At 35.6% G+C, this 10,658-nt stretch overlaps 1 pseudogene; it reads left to right on the top strand.

Moving 5' to 3' along the window:
- The first annotated feature begins 1,397 nt into the window (after nt 1–1,397).
- Nucleotides 1,398–9,686, top strand: LOC110721590 (annotated as a pseudogene).
- The last annotated feature ends 972 nt before the right edge of the window (nt 9,687–10,658 follow it).

The raw sequence follows: 10,658 nt of genomic DNA, 5'->3' as shown, positions 1-10,658 counted from the left end.
CGCGAAAAGTTGTGTGATGGTAGGATGAAAGCATGTTAGTGTGTTTTTATTACGCTTATGTACTCAGCATTGCTGATTGTGTGTTTATAGGTTTGTTTGGCCTTGTCTTTACCTTGGCCCTACGACGACCCATTTCAAATGGCGAGTAGTGGGGACAAGTAGAGAGAAGCTTTACAGGTGGTGAAGCATATTCATGATGGGCTTGAGTGAAGAGCGAATCATACTTAGTTCTCGTAGGAATATGATGTGTTTTATTTGCTTTGAATATTATTTGTTTTATTATGCTCATGAGACTAACGCAAAGGTTTTCAGTATTATTTGGTTTAAAGGGCCTACAATGGTTCCAAGTTGTAGGTTGACTTAGTTTGACTTTTACTTTCGTTTAGTTTGACTTTTTAAGTTGACTTGTTTTAAATGGTTTTAAAGATAGTCTTCCGCTGTGTGTGAGTTTTTGATATTTGCCTTAACTGTTTTCACGGTGGCGATAATGTCTTAGATTTTCCTATTTCGTATTTTTAAAGGGCAAAGTAGGTATTTTAACGGAAAGGAATTTTTAGGGTGTTACATGTGGACCTAAACACAATTATAATACTTCCTCTATTCTTTTTTACTTGACCTGTTTCATTTATCACGCTTGCCAATGCAGAACTTTAATGATCAATAACTTTAATTCCCCACAAGTAAAAATTATAAAAGTTATATATTATGGTTGTATATTGAGCTGAATCTAATAAGATCCCACATGAATATGTTTTTACTAACATATAATTCACAAAAGACGGTCAAAGGAAGGGTGGTGAATAGTGTAAAAGTTAAAGCAGGTCAAGTATAAAAGAACGGAGGAAGTATGTGGACTATTTGGTTATGATTGTATTTATACGCTATCATATAGTTTGGCCCAAATAAAGTGATCCAATTGAGTAATAGTTTATGGATAGAGATCAGACCTTTCAAAAACATATAGTATGCATACATACACCTGGTCATGTGTTGATCCATGCCATGTCAAGGGTTGTGTCATGGACTAGGCCTAGCCAACTCCCAACACACCATATCAAAACGGAACATTAGAGGTGTCAAAAACTAATTCAAAATAATCGCAATTCTAATTTCAACTCATATGTACGCAATAATTTAATATGATTTAAATCGTATAGACACAATAATTTAAAACGGAACATTAGAGGTGTCAAAAACTGATTCAAAATAAACCTGATTCTAATTTCAACTCGTATGAACACGATAATTTAATATGATGTAACTTTAAAATAGACTCAATTTGATCCGATCTACCATTAACAAACTCGACCCAAATATCCGAATTGACACCTCTAGACATAATCCGCAACCATCATTACCTCAAGGCAACAATCTAGTCTAGTGTAGATCTAAAAAACCACAAAGTCTAACACAAGTCCAAGCCCAAAACCCTTTATATTTGATCATCTTCTTCCCTCTTTCAGTACTCTACTTCTTCATACTTTAGCTCCTTCAACTACTGGAAAATTTCGCTATTCATCATCTTCTACTTGAATCTGCAATTGATTTTCCAGTCAATCGATCAATCGAAAGAGAAAACCAGGAAGCATTAATCTCAGCAGTAACAATGGACGTAGAATTGATAGATAAAAGAGTGTTGGAGTATTTGCAGAAGAAAGGTTTCAAGCAAACTGAAATCGCTTTTCAAGAAGAACAACAACAGCAACAATCGAAGAATTCTTCGTCGAATTCTCATACTGACCCAGATGTCGCTAAGCTCATCCTCACCTTTACTTCCGAGTACTTTCTCTCTCCTCTAAGTTTCAGTTTTTTTTGGTATAAATTTTTCAAATTTCTGTTTATTGAGTATAATTTTGTTTATTTTGGGGAATTTGGGATTTGGGAATTTGGGTTTTAATTGATGTGCAGTTTGCGCTTGATTTTAGGTTTAGGTCATATTTAGAATTTTTGGAATTTGAATTCTTGTGAATTTTAGTTACATTGTTAGTGTGTAAGTTAAAATTTTTCTTCTATGGGTTGAAGATAATTGTAAAGGTAAATGTTTGTTTGAGTGAGTTGGCTATGATGATAAATGTACATACTACATTAGGAATGAATAATCTTTGTTGATGACCACCGGAGATGATGTATTTTGGTTCATGTAGCCGACCCTATCCTTTTCGGATTGAGGATTTGATAATGTTGTTGAAATTATGGTGTTAGGGCAGGGTATCATATAGTCTTCAAATGCGATAATTTTTCATTACTTTTAGGATATTGTCATTGGCTCCATTGAAATTTAAAATTAAGAATTGCTTCCTGCAAAGTATTGTAGAACGAGACAAACAAAACATGTTTAAATTAAGGGTAATGCAAGTAAGAAAACAAAGGTAAGTAATGGCGATGATTAATGGGATGAGGTGGTGGTAATGGCAAGAAGGTAGTGTTATTACAAAAGGAGGGAAGGATTACACTCCCACAGTCCTTTATTGTTTGTAACATTTGACCCAAACATGTTGCAAACAATAGGACGGAAGGATTAGGATTTATTACCCTTATAATAGGAGTAGTAGTTTACTCACCTTCACCCTAGGATAACTATTATCCTCCATATGAGGGTAACATTTTTACTTTCTCCTTTTTCTATAGCACCTCTATAGCTTTATTACATCATCACTCTTGCAACCACCTCTTCTCACCTTTTCTTACTCTTGCTTGACTTTTATTACCCCGTAATGCATTACCTTCAATCCAAGTATCTCGTCAAGGTTTTAAGACATAATGTGAAAAGCCAAAAACTATCGATGAATTTGAAAAGGGTACTTGATGCTCTAGCAAAGATGATAACAAGCTTAAGCATTGAGTTGAGTGGCATGTTGCCACTAGTTGATGCTCTAGCAAGGATAATAGTGAAAAGTTGCTTCTCAATAGCTCAATGATATCAAGGCCCCCCACCGTGGTCTTAGTTTTGCAGAGTCAAATAATGCATTAACATTAAAGAACCAGTAATGCGACAGGCAATATTCCCATTCATTGCCCTGATGTTGCTAGGATATAACCAGCTTTCCAAATCTTAGGATTAGATGAACTATTGGAAAATCACAGTGGCAAATAAAGTGATGCTAAAATTAGTAAATTGTGGAACATCTGGGAGGTATTAAGTTGTGTATGCAACTTTCTTCCACCATTGGACACATGGCATCTGACAATGTCAAAGATATATAAATGAAACCAGCATCAACTATCTATTAGATATGTCACGATAAATAATTCACTTATCTAAGCTTGAATCCTTGGGGTGAATTGAAACCTGTTTGCAGATGGAATATATATACTCAAAACCAATCCCCCATGCCTCTCTGTTAGAGGGGGGCAGGATCCTGAAATTTTGTCTTGTGGTGATGGATGGCTCTATATTGACAACTGTTTTGACATTTTAAAACCTTTCTTCAGCCAAGTGTCCCTTTCCTCTTGTCATTTTCTTTCCTATAGGATGAATGTTCTTTAGAAAACTTTAGCCCCATTTTGCTTGTATCAGCTGTGAGTTACTCTGTACATAGATTAGGCTAAGATTGGAATCCATGTTAAATTTAGGTGATGATACATGTTATATGATGAGCATAAAATTGCTGCTGTCTCTCTTCTAATATGTTTACATTTATTCAAATGATTTTTATTATTCGGTAAAAAGAAAAAAGAAAATTTTTCATATGTAATATGAATGCTTGGTTTTTGTTTGTCAGGTCAGAGAACCTTCCTGCACAATATCATGATGGGTACAGTAAGCTTAGATCATGGGCTCACAACTCTTTAGATTTATACAAGGTGATTCTTGCCTATTTTTACTTTGCTCGAAATTCTTGCATTTTATTTGGATTAGTAAAATTACCTGTGCATTATAGTTATGACACATGCATTAGATATTTTCTAATGTTATATTTGTAGGGGTGGGAAATGTTGTAGCCCATCTAATAGCAAGATGGGGTTCTACAATGAAGTCATAATGTTTATGGTATGATCCTTCCAAGATTAGGTCTTTTCCTTCCTTTTTTTTTTTTTTTTTTTTTCGGGGGGGTGGTAATTAGGCAAGTTGGGTTTTTCGCTTATTTGTCAATAACTCCTTATTTGAGGTGGATACATGCAGATATTGCAAGCTGAACTTAAATTAATTTTTCTTGTACTTGCTCCAAGTAGCAGACTAGCAGTTTGTGATTCTTAAAGTTGAACTCTCTGAGGTGTCTTTTTTCATTCTATTCCTCCCTCCCTCCCTACCCCTATCCCTTCCCCCTCATCCCCCAAAAAAAAAAAAAAAAAAAGAAAGACTTCTTGAAAAGATGTTAAGTAAAAAGAAGGCTTACTTTCTTTTTGTCCTTTGCTCTTTTCCTGGACAGCATGAATTGCTTCGAGTACTTTATCCAGTATTTATTCATTGTTTCATGGATCTTGTTGCGAGGGGCCATCTACAAGAAGGTGAGATGTCAAATTGTCAACTAATCTTCATTATTTCTTGAGCTGCTCAGTGCTTCTTGTTTGAAGAATTCCCCAAATGGCACCTAACTTTTGGGAGATTTTTTTTTATTTCTGTTTTTATTCTACAGCCCGTAATTTCTTCATTACCTTCCGTGAAGATCATGAAACTATGCATCAGAGAGATCTGCAGAAGCTTGAAGGAGTTCTGTCACCCTCTCATTTGGAGGTTAATTGCTGTTTAACTTTAAATCTTTCAAACTAAACATTCAGTTTTCAAACTTTTCTATGTTTATGAAATTTTTTTCTCTTTTTTTTTTTTTTGCCTTTGATCCTCTGTTCAGGAGATGGAGTTTGCCCACACTTTAAGGCAGAGCAAAGTAAACATCAAGATCTGTCAGGTTCTTTTTTGACTTCTTCAAAGGAAAAATTACTTGCATATGTTTATCTCTGTGTTACCAGTAAGCAACTCATATATGTTTCTTGCATAGGAGGATCACCATGCTACCCCTCCCTTCTCGCATGATTTATGAAGGCATTTACTTTTAGCTACGGAGTACAATAAATTTTGAAGTTAATCACATAGTAGAAAGAAATAAGTTGTCTGTTCCTTCCCTTATTTTCGAAGTTCTCCAATAGACTGTTTGCCTCTACTGCAATGGTTTTCAGTAAAATAAGTTATTTTTGAATAACTTAAATTAATTTTTACTGATATAAAATTATTTTTGTTGAACATAAAATTATATTTATTGAAATTAAATCGTTTTTGCTGAACTTAAATTATTTTTACTAAACTTTAATCGTTTTTGCTGAACTTAAATTATTTTTACTACGATTAATTATTGTCACTGATTTGCTATTGTATTTGTTCTATGACCTTACTAATTTTTACGTTGTACTTATTAAAAGTTATTTTACAGAACTTAATATTTTTATTGCTGAACTTAACACTTAATACTAATATATTAAGGTGAAGAGAACTGAGCATTAGAGAAGGGAACGTGCACTTGAGCCAGCTAAAATCTTGTCCTGCCACCCATGTTTTAAATTATCAATAGCACTGTATCCTTTATATTTTATATTTCCTATTTACACATAAGTAATATTATGATCAACCATTCCTCCTACATGGCCAATTAATCTGGATAAATTGGTTGAATATTAGTTTCAAAATTTTCCTGCAGTACTCGTACGAGCTTCTCCTTCAGTATCTGCATAACACTCGGTCTATTACAATGCTTGGAGTTATAAATGAGCATATCAACTTCCAAGGTGCAACTTTATTCTGTTTTTACTTCCTTCCCCCCCATCCCCCTCTCTGTTGTTACACATTTGATGGCATATCTGGTGTGTTTGCATGTTGATTCACAGTTTGCCCTGGTCAGCCCGGTTCAATATCTGACGATGCTGACGCGGTGACTCTGGTTGATGGTGGCCAAGATGCAGCAAATTTAATAAATCAAAAAGAAATTCAGTGGGGGGTAAGATATCAAGTTCATTGTCGCTCACAATTCATAATTTTATGATGCTAAAGTTATGAACACCAGTCTATTCTCTACTGGTTCCCTCAAGTAGATAGCTACTAATGGTAGTTATTACACATTAACTGCTTTTTATATACTTTCAAACCTCCTGAGTGGGGGCTAAAACTGTAGATTTTTCAAAGTTGAAATACCAGTTAAGACATTCGTGTTGGAACAAGTCGAACTGGGGAGGACCTTATGCAAATGCAGGACGCAAATGAAATCATAGTCCTCCCCCCCTCTTTCCCTCCATTATTGGGCAAGTTTTAGTCTAGTTTACTTGTCCTTGGAAAATGTCATGATGCTTTTTTACATTTTGGTGATGTGACCAACACTAATCAGAAACTCTTTTTTTTTTTTTTTTTTTTTTTAAGAGTATAGTGGATTGTGTTTTCATTTAACAGTTGTACCCATTTACTCCATTTAGTAATGGTTCAAGAACCCCTATGCTTGAGCCTAAAATTTGTTAATTATTTTTTAATTGTAGCGCTAGACCTCCAATGTTGACAATTGATTGTTACTGAACTCTTAAGTCTTGTGTGTTGATTGATCTACACAAAACATCTGGATATTTGTATATAGTTTGGCTATTTTGCAATGGCTTGTCGACTCATGGAAACTCCAACTCTGTCCTAGTGTCCTATATTCAGCATAATTATGGAGTGAGTTTCTTTTGCTTAGATGCTGGAAGATTCGATAGAAGACTGCTTGGAGAAGGGTGGAGGTTTGCTCTTAGACTCTGATAAGGTTGATGGAGAAAACAAGGAAGGGGAGAATGAAGAAAATAAGGTAGTGGTGCTGCTTCCCCTGCATTTACCTCTTGCCATCTGTGTATGCTTATATCTGGTACTGATAGATCTCTGTACTTTATGTATAGAAAAAATCTGCTGACGGAAGAAAGCAAGGTGCGTCAGTAAAAAAAATCCAAAAAAGATAAAGTTGGAGGCACTGGAAAAACTGCTCGTCCAGAAGCCAACACTCCTATGGCATCAAGAGTCAAACCAGAGCTTCCTTTGCCTGCTATGTATGCCTCACACATTAATAATTATCTAGCTTTGCTCGATACTTGTAAACTATATAGTTAAATGTGTGATCTTCTTAAGAGAGAAGAAGATGAGAGATAGTTAAAAATTAAAACCCCTGATTCTTGTTATTAACAAAAGCTTCATACATTGCTGTAGACCAATTGAAGTTGAACATTCTATCCTGGAAGATCTTCGTAATCGTGTGCAGTTGAGTAGTGTGGCCCTGCCATCTGTAAGCTTCTACACATTTATGAATACACACAATAGGTAACTTGTTTGACCTTATGCCCTTGCTAAATTCGTTTTTTCTATCTCTGATTTCCTGCTGGCAACTAGCTTCTGACTAGCTTTGCATTATTTCATTTGTATTTTAGTTTAAACTGTGCATCAATTTCACATGATGGATCCTTGGTTGCTGGTGGATTTTCTGACTCTTCTTTAAAGGTCTAATGATTTTTATCCCTAGATATTCTCTCTTAATATTGTATAAAGCTGATCACTTATGCTAATATGAAGAGTTACTTATATAGGTCTGGGACATGTCACAGCTTGGGCAACAAACAAGCACTTGTGAGTAAATTGCAGAATATCTCCTTTTTTTTTTCCTGCTTTCTTTCGCTTAGTTCTTAGATAATATCGTCATTCTTGATAAAGAATTTGGTTTCATTCCGTTTTCTGGTTATAGCTGCTCTACAGGGTGAAAAAGATGCAGCTGGAAATGAACAAATGCTTGGTACAAATGGTGTTAAAAGACCCTATACTTTGTTTCAGGGTCATTCTGGGCCTGTTTATTCTGCTTCGTTTAGCCCCCTTGGGGATTTTATACTCTCTTCTTCAGCAGATTCAACTGGTGTGTTCCTAATAATATCTTACATTTGTCTTTGTGACATTCTTTTTTTTGTATGTTACGGATTTAATGTTGCTCTTACCCACATTTCTCTTATTCTTCAATAAATGAACTGCAGTGCGGCTTTGGAGCACAAAACTAAATGCCAATCTTGTGTGCTACAAGGGTCATAATTATCCTGTGTGGGATGTGCAGGTAGAGCTATATACTGTTGACTGTTGTATTTATAATTTCATGAGCTTAGCTTCCGTACTTTTCTTTTCTTTTTTTTTTTTTTTTCTCACTGTATATCTTTGCTCTTGCTCCATATCACTGGTCCTCTTTCAGGCTTCATTTATAAGCTCTGATTTAGTGATAAACCCTTGACCAAAGTTTTTTATTCATGCAGTTCAGCCCCTATGGTCACTATTTTGCTAGCTGTTCTCATGATAGAACGGCAAGGATCTGGTCCATGGACAGAATACAACCTCTAAGAATCATGGCTGGGCATTTATCAGATGTTGATGTAAGCTTTTGTCTCCCCTTCTCTTCGGGTGGCATTGTCCCCTTTCACAACCCCCTGTTTATCTGATCTTTGGCATATTATATGTGTCACATGTTCAAGTCTTTTAGTATTCCAATATGCTTATATCCCATGATCAACCTTTCTCGTCTCGTGAAATTGATGTTGCATTTGCTTTGCCTGCAGTGTGTCCGGTGGCATGTAAACTGTAATTACATAGCTACTGGATCTAGTGATAAAACAGTTCGATTATGGGACATTCAGAGTGGGGAGTGTGTCAGGATATTTATTGGTCACAGGAGTATGATATTGTCCTTGGCAATGTCACCTGATGGTCGATATATGGCATCTGGTGATGAAGACGGTGCAATCATGATGTGGGATCTTGCGAGTGGACGTTGCATTACCCCTTTGGTGGGTCACACATCATGCGTATGGTCACTTGCTTTCAGGCAAGCATACTTCTCTCTCTTGAGCCGTGCTCATTTACACGACTTTTTCTCAATTGTATAAACCTTTATCTATTTGTTGCTCAAGTTCTCCTCATGTATGATGTATCAGTGGTGAAGGCTCACTTCTTGCCTCTGGATCAGCTGACTGCACAGTAAAACTGTGGGATATTAATGCAAGCACAAAGACTTTGAGATCTGAGGAAAAGTAAGCTCATATGGAAATGGCAAATATATAATTTTCTAAGTTTTGGAATATATATATATATATATATATATATATATATATATATATATATATATATATATAAAGGAATATACCCATTCTTACATTATCTATTTCCACACGCAGAACTGGGAGTTCAAACAGACTCCGGTCGTTGAGGACTCTTCCTACCAAATCAACACCAGTTTACTCTCTGATGGTAATGTTGCAAGTTTTTATCATCTATCTTAAGAGAATTTAGAAACGTGATTCAATCAACCCTGATATCTCTGATTATGCGCTTTTTCTTGCTGCAGTTTTCAAGAAGGAATCTGCTATTTGGTGCTGGAGTTCTTTCTAAACGTTCATGAATAAATTAGCAGATAATGTAAGCAGTAGACGTAAGCAGATAAGGTGAGACGCCCTTTTGATCATTCAATTTGTTACAGTTTATATAGACGCATAGATTGGACGTAGCTGTTAGGAACTGCTTTAGTTGGGTATTCAAGGTGAGTAGAAGTGGTAGTGCTTTTTTGCTGTAATGCTTCTATTCAGTAGCTGCTGATTCTTTTATCATAACAAAGACATGATTTTGTCATATATTGTTAATTGTAAAAAATGTACTGTTACCTAACTATTTTGGGTTTTGTTATTATAGCCATGAGTAAACATTATATATATTTCCTGAAGTAATATTAAGTTTAAGATATATGACAAAATCATGGGTTGTACACTGTTATTACATGTTTAGTAGTGTTAATTTTAAAAAACTTGTAATTTCTTATTCGTAACTACATTTAACATTTTTTTTCTATATTTGGTAAGGTAGATTAAAATTTTTGATGAGTTGTATTGAGGAAGGACGATGGCGAGATTTCGCTGGAAAGATAGAACAGGGAAGGGTTTGGGAAGGGTTTTCTTTATTTTGAAATATGGAGTGTAAATTTCCTTGTTATTGTGAGATATTGTTGGGGCAATTATGTCAATGGTTGCATACGTTTTAGATTACATAGCTCAATAGTTTGCAACTTTGCTGGCCACAAGTTCGGAGTTTTTTTTCATATACTATTACAAATAATATGGGTTAACTTTAGTCAATTATCCTAATTTTTTATACTAATCCGTAAATGTGGGGTAATGTATGTAATAAGCAATTGCTTAAAACACACACTCACGAATTGACCAAAAAAATATTTTAGTTGCACACAATTAACAGTAGATATTTTAGTGACTTGTAGTAATATGAATTCCATATGCTAGCTTAGCATGTAGTCCACAATCTAAAGATGGCACTGCTTTGGGTTGGTTCGGGATAAGACAGCCTAGCTTGTTAAAAGCACAACACGGGGCATGAGTCAAGCTTAGCCACACTATTGATCACCCAGGAGTATTTAGCCTTGCAATGTGGGTGGGTTTTTGGGGTTAGCTTACTTGTGGGACCGCGATCCTTTGTCCTTACCATTGTTGCACATTTGGCGCCCTGATTCTTTTGGAGAAGCACAGTAAGGCAAGGCATGCCATTGCTAATTAAGTGAAAATTGGCCTAGGCACGCAAGCACAACAATGTACGATGGGCACATAGGTACAACTATGCTTGAGCCGGGCCTTTTGAAAATTGTGAATACTTAGTGAGGTGGGTCGTTTGCTGGGTTTGGCTATCC

The sequence above is a fragment of the Chenopodium quinoa genome, unplaced genomic scaffold (assembly GCF_001683475.1).
Source record: "Chenopodium quinoa cultivar QQ74 unplaced genomic scaffold, ASM168347v1, whole genome shotgun sequence".
NCBI classification, from domain to species: Eukaryota; Viridiplantae; Streptophyta; class Magnoliopsida; order Caryophyllales; family Amaranthaceae; genus Chenopodium; species Chenopodium quinoa.
This window is presented reverse-complemented; position numbering and strand designations above follow the sequence as displayed.